At 33.6% G+C, this 15,629-nt stretch overlaps 1 protein-coding gene across 1 annotated transcript in view; it reads right to left on the bottom strand.

Annotated features, from left to right (window-relative positions):
• The window catches only part of LOC134848134 (probable phospholipid-transporting ATPase IIA), a 61,196-nt gene that overhangs the window by 18,847 nt on the left and 26,720 nt on the right, over nucleotides 1-15,629 (bottom strand). The window lies entirely within an intron of this gene.

Raw genomic sequence — 15,629 nt, forward strand, 5'->3', positions numbered from 1 at the left:
AATCGGAAGCTCTAGGCATAATCTGTTCATGACTGAATAATCTGACAAAGAAATCCTCTTGAACTTTTATGTATATATCATGATAATGATTACTCCCGCAATTGATGAAGCGAGTCATTATAACTCCCGACTTTGTTTTAACGACAGCAAGATCAATAAGAAAAAACTGTCCAATTTTTTTTTCAGTCACGCTTTGAATACAACAGCGAGACTTTATCTGGCACGACGTCATCAATCACTCCCTAAAAAAGTTCGCATCAATAACTTCAATACAAAATAGTGAAGAATTTTTGGAAATGCATAAAATCAAATCAAATCAAAGATCAAGGTTTTTTCTTTTTTTTTCGGATCCTGAATGACATGCAAAACTTCTAACTTAATAGGTTTTTGGCTGTCTTTAAACTGAAAAATATCAGTTTCTCCATTTCTGATGCAGTACACCACACTGTAACAGAAAAGGAGAAACTGATATTTTTCAGTTTAAAGACAGCCAAAAGCCTATTAAGTTAGAAGTTTTGCATGTCATTCAGGATCCGAAAAAAAAGAAAAAAACCTTGACCTTGTCAAGCGGTATCGTGCTCTTCATCAACAATCAGCGCGAGCACAGATTAATTTGAGCACTCTTCATTAGCCTTGATGATTTCAGCAGACCAGGCTCTAAGAAAAACCAAAAAAAAACTCCAATAAACTTTGAAACAAACAGAAAAAGGGTGAACGATTTGGAATTTTCATATGCACTTAAAGTTTTCCCAAGTTTCAGAGTTAATTTTTTAGTGGCCTGGTTGAAATACTAAGGCGCCGAAGATTCGAACCTGTCCTTTGCAATATTGAACAATTTTAACTCTTTGTCAATTTTCCATTACTTTTTTTGTTTTCCTAAACCTTTCATCATCCTTCAACACCTCTCAACGCTTCATTACAACTCCAGACCTACTTTTTAAAAGCCAACTGAACATTCCATTCAGTCCTTTCTGTAATTCAGTTTGCATAGCTAAATTGAAGAAAATGGGTGGTACAAAGCAGCCAATTATTACGAAAATGAAGTCATCATCAGTTCAAAAATTTAATTTAAGTTACAGGCAACAAAAGTGAGCAATTATTTCAAAATTCCGAATTTGAACTGCTAGCTCTAAATTCAGTTCACCAAACTTTTCAACAAGTGAAATAATTCATCAAGTTTATGACTCAATTGAATAGATCACTTGTTAGTAAAACAGTTGATGAAGCAGAAGCTCTTTTGCAATGAAATTAGACATCAAGGAAAGCATTGGACGATATGAGTGAGTTAGAACCGTGTTGGTTAACTCATAGAGTAATTTCGGATAGGGTACACCGTCTGCTCGTCACGCTATCTTATTTTCGGCCGGATAGATTCGTGCAACTTCTTAGTCTAATACCGATCCTAATCTTACTCTTATACTATCTAGTCTCAGGTTGTTTAACTAGTCTCTGGTAGGCTCAATAGATCTAGGGTATACTGGTTTATTGCGGCTGCTGAAGTGCTCGGGAGAGTCTAACTAATTTCTAAGTTAAATTCAAATCTCTCTGGTGCTGAAATTACAAGTAACTTCAGCACTTACAAATAAGTGGGTTGTTAGTTAGATGGATCATGATTGGTTAATATTAAATACTTTACATTGGTAAAATATCTAAATTATCCAATCATAAAATGTAGTCTAGATCAGGTTCCACCCATCCGGGTTTTACAGAGTTTTTTAGAATAGTTCTTCTGCAATTCGAAGGATGGATGATGGACGTTGGTGTTTGGCGAACATCTTATTTCTTCTGTTTCCTCTTTGTTAAAGAAGTTCCAGGAAGCTGGAGTTAGAGACATAAGACGTTGTGTCTTCTAGTGACAACGACTAAGTCTTTGCAACAAACTCAAATCTGATTTCAGAATGGTTTGCTATGTCAGGTTTTTCTGTTCTGCGTGGAGAACTTCTTTTGTGTCTGATCTAATTTGGGAATGGCGTGGAGATTGTGCGTGGAGGGGATGCCTGGTTACTCGGATCTGTACGTATACTTGAACATCGAGGTGGTCATTGGTCTAGTTCAATGAAGTCCTTTTCTGCGAAGTCAAGTCGTACTCTAAATCCTTTGAGTTGTGATTGTGAGTGGCATATCGATTGTGGTTGGCCATTCTCTCTCGAGTGTAGTGGGGTCGTTTTGTCTTTAGATGTTCGTCCTTGGTGTTGTATTCTGATCTATGTATTGCATAATGTAATTTACATTTTATAAAACATTTATTAGTTTAATATTTTTTAATTATGATTTTAGTTAGTTGTTTTCACAAAAGCTTTTTGTTTTAGTTCGGTTATTTTGAAGAGTTACTCACCCTTGAGTAGCTCTTATTAAAAATAGAGGTGTGGTCACAAAGCGTGGATGTAGCGCGGTGGGTTAGGCCGGCTATAGAGCATGCTCAGGACGTCCTTCCTGGTGGGTTAGGCCAGGAGTGGGAGTATGATTTCATGCGGTTTTTGTGAGGGGTCCTGTTATGTGACAACGTTTTATGTTGGGTTTGTTGTGGTTTTTCTTATGTCTTGTTGGTTATGTCCTTTTTCCAAAAAGCAAATTGTTCGTGATATGGGTTTGTCTTTCGACTTTTTTGTGTTTTATTATTTCTTTCTTAGACTTTATAATAGTCTTCAAAAGAATAAATTATCCAGTTTTAAACTGGGTTAATCCGGTTTGGGTACCGTTGGTTTCCTTTTCTTAGTCATGATGTTTTTCTATGATTTGTGGTATTTAGTAAGCTGCGTTGGTTAGTTTTGTTTAGTATATGATTCCTTTCCAACCGGGTTAAAGGAAAGTTTGAAACATGTTATTATATGTTAGAGTTGTTGAGTGTGAAAACTTGAAACTGAAATTCATTATTTTAAACAACTCTTCGTGGGCGAGCTGTGCGAGTGTGGATAGAATTTCTGTGCGAATAAATGAGAATATCAAAAGGTTAGTACTGCATTTGCATTTTATTAATTTACTGCATAGAATTTGTAAATTTACTGCTAGTTATGGGGGAATTTTAAGTTACAAATTTTCATCATAATTAGATTTACTGCTTGTGGGGAAAATTTTAGAAATGAATTTATTGCATTGGTATTAAATTTATAAATTTATAAGTGTAAGAGATTAATAGAATTGTTGAAATCTGTTTGATGAAATTTGCGATCTTTATTTGTTTTTTGTGGTTTTTGTAGGTGATCGTCGGATGAAGGCTAAAAATCTAAGGAAAACATGGATAAAGTATGGTGAGTTTTTTAATATTTTAATTAGTTAGTAATATTCATTTAATTCATACTTACCTGTTAGTCGTCGGGGAAAAAACCGTGGGGGAAGATGTCGTGAATTAGTTCTGAAGTTGTTAGTAGTTTAGCTAAGATGCGGATGATATTTTTAGTCTGAAGCAGTGGCCAAAGCAATTGAAGTGCCTTAATAGTGGTTAGTTCTTCAGTGCCAACTGCAAACTCATAAGGTGTGTTTTGGATTAGATTATATAATTTGTGATTGAATTTAGTGTTGTGGATGAATTCTAAAATTGGGATTTCTATAGGTTGTACAAACTCGTGCGGGATAAGGAAGGGTCGGGATTCTTCGGCGTTGAAGGTCTTGGTGATGGGACAGAAGATGTACATTTGGGTTATGGGATCATAATTGCGAAGAATACCATGAAGGTTAGTATCTTAAATGCAATATGTGAAATTTAGGAAAAATGGTGAAGTGTATTTGGAATTAATGAATTGAAAGCGATGGTGTGGTTGTCTAGAGGGTGTGTGTAGGTCAAAGTGATTTTGGATGAAGCGATAATAACTATATGTGTGGGTTTGTTTAGTGCGCAACATAATATCGTGTGAGCAGTGTAAATCTCTTTCGTGTGGTGCAAGGAAATGAAAGGTTAGTGAAAATATTTGGAAGCGTTCTTTAAAACTTTCGTATGCTTGTGTGTCTGTTAGTGCTTCTGAAATAATGTGATCAAACTTTCGGTCGAAGATGTTTAGTGTAAATATATATGGTGTCTTGATGAAAAATTTCTCGGTAATTTGTGGATTAGCGAAGCGATCGTCGTCTAAGAATTGATCTTGGTTAGCTCTGATGATGTTGTGATCATAGTATTCGAGTGTATATTCGTTAGCTCTAGGTGCAGTGTGTGTTTTTAGTGATTTTTTATATCCAACGTAAGTAAATTGTCTAGCGGTTAGTGGTGTAGTGAGTCGATATAGCATGTCCGTATTTCGCTCTATATCGATGTGAGTGTTAGATAAAGGTAAGCAAAGAGGGTTAGTAAAATGATAATATGAGGTCCAAGAGAGAGTGGGCATTAAAACGTATTCATCTACAAAGTTGCGTGTTTCGTTAGTGTCATGGGGGGTGTTTAAGGTGTATTGTGGGAATGAGGGTAAGGTGATGGCTAAAAATTCTTTTGTGTTAGTATGCTTGGGGTGGTTGATGTATTCACGGGCTGTTCCTGGTTTTGCTGGGAAAGGATGGTTGGGGAACTTTCTTTTAAAAGTGCGGTAAGCTCTATTAGTATTGTGTGAAGATTCAGTTGATGTGGGTGATGGTGCTAATGATTCAGTATAATTTGAAGAGGGTGTAGGGGTAGTGGGGTTGGATGAATTGATTGTGGAGGAGATTTGGTTTATTGTTGGGGTATGGAGGTGGTAGGGTTGTTGTTGAAGGGTAATAAAATTATCTAGCTCTGGGGAGATTCGGGGGGTGTCTGGAGAATGAGATGATTGGTCAGAATGAAGTGAGGAGTAGGTTGGGGTAACTTGGGAAGCATAAGAGGGTGTGGAAGTGATTGGGTCAGGGTTATTGGATAATATGGGTTGAAAAGGGGGTTGAGAAAAATTAGAAGAATTATGAAAATGATTTGATGGGGATGGTTCTGAGTCGGCAAATTCATCGGGGGTTTCAATATTCGGGTTATTGAGTTGTGAGATGGAATATAAAACTGAGATGTGTGAATTAGTGTCGGAATTCATGCCTGATGTTACAATACTAGATGGAAAATCGGGTGGCGGAAAAGCAAAAAGTGGTATTATTGGGATTGGAGAGGTAAGATTGGTTGGGTGGGAATTTGATCGGTGTAGTGATCCAAGTTGGCGGCTCATCGTGGGCTAAAAAAATGATTATTTTGAGACTGAAAAGCGGTGGTATGGGGTTGTTCAATAATTTGTTCATAAGTATTTTGATCTTGTGACTGGTGTGTCATTATATGTTGGATGGGACTTTGTGATGTGGTGAGTCGAAAATTTGGATTATGTGTGATGGCTAAATTTCGAAAATTTCGTGGGTTTAGGGATAGTGGATGGTTATTTGGTAGGGGTGGTAATTGTGGTGCCGTTGGCGTTATGTCTACATTGTTATGTTCTTCGTCGTATGTATTTTGTCGTGTTGCTATTTTTGTGTTATATTCTTTTATTTGTGCGTCTAAAAGAATTTTGTTTATAGATGTAGAAAAGATTCCAAAAAATCCTGCAAAGAGTATGCGTGCTACGCTTGCTTGTCTGTTTACTTGTGTGTGTATAGCACATGTGTTGTAGATTCCTTTTAAAAGTGAGAAAAGAAATCCAATAAAGTTAAACATTGCGTATAAAATAGTCAATTTTTCTAAGATGTAGTAGGGCCATCCTAGAAAATCGAGGATCTCATTTTTGAGTGTAACAAAGCTAAAAATGTTAATTGGTGATATATCTTGGGGACGGTATTTTTCACCGTTTAGATATATATAATCTTTAATGTCTTTAAAATATCCGCTATAGTCTTGCGTGTAGATATCGGCAAATCCTGCGGTTTCTGCAAGTTTGCGTAAATTTTGGTCTATTGATTGTCTTTGTATAGTGTCCATTTGTGTTAATAATTCTTGGAATTGTTGTGTTCTAATGTGATGTTGAATATCTGATTTTGAATAGATTCCTATTGATTGTAAGTCTATATTTGGGTTTCGAGCAATAGCGCGAATGCTTTCTGGTGAAAATTTTTTGAGTGATTGCATTAATGTGGGATATGGAGTGAGAAGATAATATTTATTTTCATCAGGGTTTAGTTGTACTACATTGTGGCTGTTTTCTGATCCACATGGGACTGCGGTATCCCAGAAATAGGTTCTTCGTGAAAGTGTATCCACGAAATGTACTTTATTCTTATGAAAGATAGGGATTCTTTTATAACATCGTTTATCTTCAAAAACGTATAGTGGTGATACTTTTTTAGTACAAGTATAAAACCATAAGATGTTTCCTTCATAGTCTAAAAAATTTGATCTATTTCCAGATAATAAGTATCCTGCATAGGGTATTTTTAATACTGCTAGTGCAAGTGATTGTAATATTTGTGTTCGTTCTAATTCGCATAGTTGGTGTAGTGTTTCTAATTCGGAGAGTGACATTTCTTGAAAAATTCGGCTAATTGTATAATCTAGTTTCATATCTAAATGAATATCATAGTGGATATTACCGAAATATGTAGTATTCATTAGTGATAATTCTTGTAAGCGTGTGCTTCTGGTGTCATGGGGTTTTAGATGTCCACCAGGTTGTCCGTTGCTTTTTTCAAAATTAACTGGTATATAGGATGTTCCTTCGTTTGGAGGATGACCTGTGGCATATGGGTCAATTTTTATTTTTCCAGTGGTCATGTCGAATCCTTTTTCGTATTCAACTAATATTTCAGAGTATTGTGTTCTGTGAAGTGGATTCCTGTATTTACATGCAAGTTCTGTTTCTTGATATATTTGAAAACGTGTCAATTTATTTTCTATATTGTCTATGTTTCTAAAATTAGAACTTAGTTTTCGTGATGGATGGACTTGTTCATATGGAATTGATTGTATAAAATATTTTTCGTGAAATTTTATCATACGAGCGTGTATTTTTGCTACTTGAAATGTTGTACATGTATCTTCGGGGAACCAAACAATTGTTGCTTGTGTTCTCGTTGTAGGGTCGCAATAACCTTGATCATTTTTACAAAGTAATCGGATTCCTTGATAGATCATTGTATTATCTGATAAATCTCGTGTTAGTTGTATTTTTTCGAGTTGTATTTTCCAATCGAAAAACATTATTTCTTGGTATCCTTTATTTTTTGTGTCTGCTTTGCAGTTTGATGGGTCATTTATACCAATGTGTGGTATCCAATGTTTATCGTGTAGGTCATAGGTTAATCGTCCGTGTGCGCCGTTATACGGGTATTTTTCGTCTAGTTTTATATGTCCTTGGTGTCTTTCAAGTTGTGATTGATGTACAGAGTCTGAAAAAACTTGAAAATTAACTAACTTTCTTGCGGAGTTTTTATTTTGTGTGATGTTTAGTCTAAGTAATTCACTTTTACAATCGTCGGGATTGAGATGTAAAAGACGTTCTATATTACTCTGATAGAATGATTCATGGTCAAGTCGGTTTTTGTTTCCGTTCGAGACTTGTGAACAATGTACTTTCTTTTCGGAAAATGTTGCTGTGAATTTATAACCTGTAACTGTTGTTGCTCGGGCTTTTGAATAGAGTGTTGCTATTACATCTGTGGTTTCTATAGCTTGTGGTTCTGTTTCACATTGTGATACTTGATTTATTGCATATTTATGTAGTGTTTTTTGTTCATTTACTTCACAATCGTAATGTGTTACTAATAAATCTTGTGGTCCTGTACGAGGGGAAGGGTTTATGTTTTGATTTGAGATTACTAGAAAAAGGAGTTGGAGAAATATTAATAATTTTAGAATATACATGTGTATGATAATCCTGAGTATGGATTATAAAATGTAATGTAGCCAATTGTGTTTTTGGTATATCTGTCGTATTTGTATATTACTTCAGTAGTTATAAACGGTGGTGGTAGTGATTGAGCTGTTATGTTAGGTGGATTTAATGGGTAGGGATGTTGGGTAATATTATTTAACTTAACTGTGATTTCAAACTTTAATTGTAAACTGTTTTGTTGGAGTATTTGAATATTGTGATCACGGATATCGTTGTGATTATCTTGGCGATATTGTAATCTATTAAGTGCCCAGTTATGAAGGCGGTTACTTTCTTGATGTTGTCCAAATAATGGTGGAGGTGCTGTAAATGTATTCCAATCTAGTCTTAAAGGAATATTTATTGATGATTGTTCTCGATATCTGGCGTCGAGATTATTTGGAAAATTTAAGTTAAAAGGTGGTGGTGAAATCTGGCTTATTGATGGTGTTGATGGTAGTGATAATGTTTCTGGTAGTGATGAGGATGTTGTTGTATCCGTAGAAATATCTATTGGATTATTGACTAAATTTAATTCACCTTGTGTAAATGAATGTGTTGTCCAATATGGTAGTCGTGATGCCTGGTTTGGGGGGTTAAAGGGATTTTCACGTATTTGTTCAGATGTTGGTGTTGAACCTAAGTAATCTGATGGTAGGCTTGAGGTGCTACGTTGTGAAAGAAGCGTAGGGGTTTCTGGTAATATACCAATGGGGTTTTCTGGAGTGTTTTGTGATGGGGATTGAGGTATATCAAAATGAACTCGTGGAGTTTGAAAATTTCTGTTTCGTCGAGGATGTATAATTTGTCTATTTATTTCGACTGTATTTTGGTTTTGACTAGGATTTCTTATTCTACTTAGTTCTTGTGGTAGTGTTGGGTATAGGTTATATGTTGGTTCGCTTAGAGGTGCTTGTCGTTGAACTGGTTCTAGTGGTTCTGATAAACGAGCATGTCGTTCTTCAAAAGTGTATGGATTGTCTTGAAAAAAAATTCGTGTAGATGTTTGAGGATTTTGAGTAATTGAAGGTGGTGTTTGGTTATCTTGGGATAATGTCGGTGAAGACTGACTTTGTGACTGTTGGGTAGCAATTTTTGATGGATTTTTGAATTGTTACTTTAGTGGGAAGGTTTATGTTTATTATAATATTCTTCCAAAAAAAGAATTAGAAGGATTGTTGCTAGGGCAAATGTGAAGATTGCTTTCTTTATACATTTACATATTGTCAAAATGAGGGATGATAAGAATGCTATGAAAATTACAAACAATAAAAAAATATCAGTTCTACTGAAAATTTTTCGTATCATTTAGACAAGTTATATGAATCGTACCTGTGGATGTAATCAAGGGTTTTGGAAAGTTGGAGGAATAGTTCGAGTATAGTGTAGAAAATTAAAAAAATGTTACAAAAAATGATTAGGATTATTAGAAAAGATTCAAGTATATCAAAAAGAAATATTATAAAGGTTTCAAGTATTGTAAAAAAATGTTTAAAATTTATGAGTATTTGAGTAACTGATTGAGAGAAGAGCATTTAAGAAATGATCTCTTGGTCGAATATTTTTTGCTGTTCGAGGCGATTTTCTAGTGTGGTCGGATTATTTATTAGTTTTTTGACAAGTGGGTTGAGTTTTGTAAAAAATTGTTGGGGGCAATTTTCATGGTGATTGGGAGGTCGTCTTTTTCTTTATTTTTGTTTGTCAAATGATCCGGGGTATGGTGAGATTTTTATACTTTAGGCTAATTAAAATGTTCATTTTGTTACTTTAGGCTAAGTTAACAAATTTGTTTTGGGGGTATTCGTGGTCTGAGTTGGGGAAATATTGTTGATCTTTGGGTTATCAGATAAGGAAGGGGTACGGTATTATGGTGATATTTATTTTAGTTGTCAAGTTGGAGTGGTTTGCTTATTTTTGACCTGGAGGTCGTAAAGTTATAGTTATAGATGTGCCTGGAGTTCTATATGATTCGTCTAATTGGTCTTAGTTTGAGTTAGAGAAAGTGACGGATTGGATGAATCCTATTGGTCTATTTTGAACTAGAATTATTGCGTACTTGTCAGCATGTTATTTTGAAAAATGTAAATGAAAAATGTTTCGAAGGTTTCAAGATAGTGAAGTATAATGTTAAAATTACTTTTGAAATTCCACTTTCTTTAAAATTTTAGATTGGGGGATGAATATTTTATAGTTTTTACGTGGTTGATTTCGGAGTCTTGTTGTTTTTCTATTTTCTGATTTGTCGATTTGTTCTTGGGGTATTATTTGTTCGGTCATTTTTCTATTTTTTCTTTGTTTTGGGGATTCTTTATGGTTTTGTGTTTTGTTTTTGGTGGCGATTGGTTTTGTGTTTTGATTTTCGGTGGGGTTATCATTTTGTTCTGTGTTTTTCAGATGTGGTTCATTTTGAATGATTTTTAATCCTGTGAAAGAATATAATTGAGTTAATTCGCGGAGTGCGTATTCTTTTGGGTAATAAGGTAATAGGTTGTTTCGATGTTTAACGATTTCTTTTTTGTTTGAGTCGGTAATTTTATATGTGACATCAGTGGGTTTTGCAATTATTTGGTATGGTCCTTTTCGAAGGGGTTGTAATTTTTTAGAAATTCCTTTTTGAGTATTAAAATTAGGTATTAAAACAAATGTTCCAATTTTTAATTCGGAGGCTGGTGTAAAACGTGAATTGATTTGTTCATTAATGTTTTGTCTTTATAATAACTTTTTTGTTATTTTTTGATAAATTTCATTGTGTTTTTTATCTCTATTTAGAATCCATTCGGTGTGTGTACCGGAGGCTAGTTTAAGAATTTGTGGGTGATGAAAATGATCTTCATCGTGTGTATGTAAAGGTAGGTTATAACAAATTGAGTCTTTATTTGGTTGACAATAACCTTGTGCGTTTTTATGAGAATTTGCTGTAAACATTATTGGTTTGCGTGGCTTTTGGTTAAAAACCATTTCGTATGGTGACATTCCTAAAGTTGTCGTAATTTGTGAATTATACGCTAAGGGAAATAATTTTACATCTGCTGACCATTCGGTATATTTTGTATCATTTCCGTTGATGATACATCTAAGATATTCTTGTAATGAACGGTTCATACCTTCGACTAAGCCGTTTGTCCAAGGTGCATGAGATGTACGTGGTTTGTGTTTAATGTTATATAAATGACATAGTGTGATAATTTCATTATTTATGAATTCTGTACCGTTGTCTGTAACTAAAATTTCTGGTAGTCCGAATTTTGCTATCCAGTGTTCATAGAGTGTTGTGTAAGCGTAATAAGCGTTACAATGTGGTACTGGGTTAAGTGCTACATAATGTGTAAATGCGTCAACAATTACCATAATGTAGGAGTTTCCTTCGGATGAGGGTGAAATTGGTCCTTTGGTATCAAATGAGATACGATGGTCAAAGTACAAGCTTTGTCCTTTAAAATCTTGTTTTTGTGCTATTTGTTTTTGATTTGGGTAAGGTTTATTTAGTTGACATACTATACAGTCATTGCATAGTACTTTTATCCAAATTGGTGCATTTGGGAAGTAAAAATTTTGTATAAAATTTGAATATGTTTTTTCTGATCCAGAGTGTCCTTTAATATTTTGTGTATGTGAAATATTAAAAGCTATAAGAATCATACTTAAAGGGGGACAGGGAACTGTAGATTCATTCAGGTTATACTCTAAAAGGTCTGTATTTTCGTTAATTGTTGTGTTGTTAAATTTGCGAAAGTATCGGAGGAGTGTTTTGTTTCCTAGAATGGTTGAATCTGCCTTGACAGGTTTAGTTTTATATTTGTGCCATGATTTTAGTTGTCTAATTATCGGGTCAAGATTTTGATATTGTTTCAGTGTTGAAATTGTAATCGTTTCTGTTGGAGGGAGAAAAATGTTTTCAATTTCGAATTTAGATAAGGGTATTGTATCAAGTGGGTCGTGAAGGTCAAAAACTTGATTTATTGTGTATTTTGAATCATTTGTTTGTGGTCCTGATAAATTTATTTTATCAGTTAAATTTTCTTTTTCAATTAGTGGAAAATGGTCTTTTTTAGGCGGGTGTTGTTTTGTTCGTTTTTGTTGGGTGTTATTTTTTATCCATTGAGAATATGGGATTGGTTTGAAAGTTGATGTTCCAAGTAGATCAACTTCATAATGATTATTTTGACAATCTAAATAAAGTGGGAAATGTTGTAAATTATTTATTTGTGATTGTTCAATATCAGTTTTTACTGCATATTTGCATTCCAATCGGGGTGATGTTTCGTTTTCTGCAAGGTAGAATTTTATGTTTTTGGGTATTTCAACTGTTGTTTTTCGTGTAAGTAATTCAGGTGGTGTATTTCGACTTAAGGTGTCTGGTAATGCAAGATTTTTTCCTGCAGTCCAAACTATATGTAAGTTTGGAAATTTTATTAGAATTAGTTGAAATCTGTAAACTCGGTGGTTTGGGTTAGATTTTTGTGTAAAGAGAAAGATGATTGGTTTATGGTCTGTGAATAGAACTGTTGGATGTTTTGATCCAAGTATCAGAAATTCATATTCTGTCAGTGTATATATTATGGCTGTACATTCTCTCATTAGAGTTGAGAGTCGTAGCTCTGCTTGAGTGAATAATCGAGAATTTGCTGATATGAGGTTCATTTTATTTGTACCATTATGTGATTGTAATAGTGCTGCACCGATGCCAAAGTTCGAAGCATCGCACATTGCATAAAATGGTTGATTTGAATCTGGAATTGTGTTTGAAATTTGTTCAGTTAAAAGTTTCTTTATTTCTTCAAATCGTGTTTGATGTTCTGTGTTCCATTCAAAATTATTTTGTTGTCTAAGGATGTTATAAAATGGTCGTAGATATAATTGCATTTTATAAACATATTTACTTAAAAAGTTTAACATTCCAAGAAATTCTTGGATTTTCTTTTTATTTGTTGGTGGTTGAAGTTTTTTAATAGCGTCAATGCGTGATTTCAATGGAGTGATTGTTTTTCTTTCTATATTATGTCCTAAGAATTTAACTCTTGTCAAAAAGAAGTGTGATTTATCGGGGGCGGCCTTCAGATTTTCGTTCTGAAGTATTTGGTGATATTTTTCTAAAACATTGAACATCTCGTCTTTTGTTTGTGATTGCATAAAAACATCGTCTAAATAGGTGATTGCGTTTTTCTTGAGTATTAGTGGTCTAAAAATTTTGCTCATAAAAGCTGAAAATGCTGCTGGTCCTATGGATATTCCATAGAATAAGCGGTTGAATTCATATTGTTGGTTTCCGATAACAAATTGTGTTAAACGTCGTGATTGTTCATCTAGTGGCATTTGATTGTATGCACTATTCATATCGGCGGTTGTAAAGTATTTGCCGTTTATTTTTGTTAAAATAACTTGTATTGGTTCAATGGGCCAATTACATTTTGATTCATCTATAAGTGAATTGAGGTATCTAGCATCGAGAACGATTTTTAATGATTCTCCTTTAGCTAGAATGATAACAGGGTTGATAAATGTGTTGCCTTTTGGTTGTTCTTCTTTGTTTACTGGTGATATAATGTTGTATTGTTCTAAAATGTCGAGTAATCTGTTCACTTTATCATGTAAGTGAATTGGTACTTTACTTGCTCTCTGTTTTTTGAAAACTGCGTCTGGTTTTAACGGGAGATGTAGTGATGAACTGATTTTTCCAACATCGAATTTTGATGTTGCATAGACTGATGAATATTTAATTAGCTGTTTGGCTAATTTTTCGAATTCGTCTTGTGTTATTTGTGAATGTTGGAAATTAAACATTGTTAAAAATTTTTGTTGGTCCTCTGTGTAGTTACTTATGTTGAATGTAGGTTTGAAATATGGAGTTTTTGTGAAATAATCCGTATTTCTGTTTTCGTTACTTATTATATTATTTATAGATAATTCTTCATTAAGAATTGTAGATTGGCAAATATCTAGTAATTGGAGTATATTATTTACGCGATAGGCTTTTTCGTGTATTGGTGATATTGTAGCGTTGGTTTCACAATATCCTAAAAGTCCTAAAGGTAATGTTACTTGGTAAGGTGTGTTGTTATAGACATGTAAGGAAATGATATCGGAATTCGAATCTTTCAAATATTTTATGGATGAGATTGTGATTTTGAAAAATTTGTGAATAGGTTTGAATTCAAATTCTGATATATAAAATTTTTGTTTGTTTTGTTCTTTATCATATTGGTGAACTTGTTTGATTGAAAAATTATAGATGTTTCCTGATAGTGGTTTTAGGTGTTTTCTTTGTTGGTTAAATATCGGGTAGAATTTTGAAAAGAATGGTGGTTGTTTATTTAATCTTTGAAAAAATGTTAAGGATGTTTCTTTTGTTTTTGTATATTTATCTTTGATTAATATTTTACTATTTAGTATGTTAATTGTTGGTATATACTTCGAAATAAATGGTATTCCAATGATATTATATTTAATGTCAGTGATATGGAATATTTGTTTGAATGGCTTATTTAAAATTTTGCTTTGCTCCATTGTTCTGGTGGGGAGGAGAAATAATTGGATTTTTCCGTAGTTTATCAATGTTGATCCTTGTGCTGTTGCTAACTTACTGGAGGTTTCAAGAGGTGTTAGCTTTGGGTGTAAAGTTTTTATTTCATTCCATGTGGGGATGTTTATTATGTTTGATTCTGCTCCTGAATCAATTAAAAAATCTATTTCAAGGTCTGGTGGTTGAAATTCTTTATTTCTTGGGCTTTCTAAGAGAAATGGTATTGTCCAAATTTTTTCTTTGGGTTGTTCTTTTTGTATATTTTGATAAATGTGGTTTGTATTCAAGCATTTTGTTTTGGTATTTTTATTGGTTTGATTTGTAGTGTTAATCTCATTTGTTTCTTGCGTCGTTGGTGTGGAATTTATGGGTGTAGTGTAATAATTTTGAAGAAATTCTGATTGATTTTCATATATGTGTGATGAAAAAGGTTGTTCATATATGACAGATTCATAGTCATTTTCGACTTTTATCATATTGATAGAAAGAGTGTTTTCAGTATCACTTTCTGAATCTGATGATGTACAGTTTATTTGATTGAGTTGTAACGTATCAGTTACTGTGTCACCAATACCTGGAGGGTCTGATGTTGTTTCTGGATTAGATTGTACTTGATTGATTTGTCTTTGATGTTTAGGTGTACTACTTCTGTGGCGATTATTAGAATTATTATAGTTATTATTATTTCGGTGTGGTGATTGGGAATAATTTCTATAACCATTATTATAACTTGAGTGTCGATTTTGTGAATTATTTCGCGATCTGTTTTGGTAATTATTGTTTGGTCTATTATAGTTCGATCTATTATATGAGTTATTCCTTGATTGATTGTTCGGGTAATTCTGGTTTCGGTTGTTTGAATAACTTCTATTTCGATTATAGGAGTAGTTTCTATTCCTATTGTATGATGAATTTCGTGATTGGTTGTTTGGATAGTAGTTATTTCTTGATTGGGAATTAGATCTAGAAACAAATCGTTGTGTATTTGAATTTGATCTGGAGTAGTTATTTCGACTATTTGGTCTATTGTAGTGATTTTGTGATGAATTATTCGTGTTTCTTCGTTCTGGTGATCTTCCTCTATAACTTGAGTTATATGGTGATTGATTTCTTGTATAATTTGTATTGTTCGGGAGTGGTTTTCCTGAACTGTTGTTGCTGTAGACTGTTTTGTTCGGTAGATTTTGATCTTTTTTCATGTATTGATAGAATGATTTATTTGGTTCTTTATATTTTTGAGGTTTATTTTGATTGTCTTGCTGTTTTTGTCTACATTCGGAAATACTATGTCCGTATCGTCGGCAATAATTACACCATTTTTTGAAAGATGGTTTGCCTTTAAAGTTTGGGTTCTTTTCGTAAATATTTAGTAT

The sequence above is a fragment of the Symsagittifera roscoffensis genome, chromosome 6, assembly GCF_963678635.1.
Source record: "Symsagittifera roscoffensis chromosome 6, txSymRosc1.1, whole genome shotgun sequence".
NCBI classification, from domain to species: Eukaryota; Metazoa; Xenacoelomorpha; order Acoela; family Convolutidae; genus Symsagittifera; species Symsagittifera roscoffensis.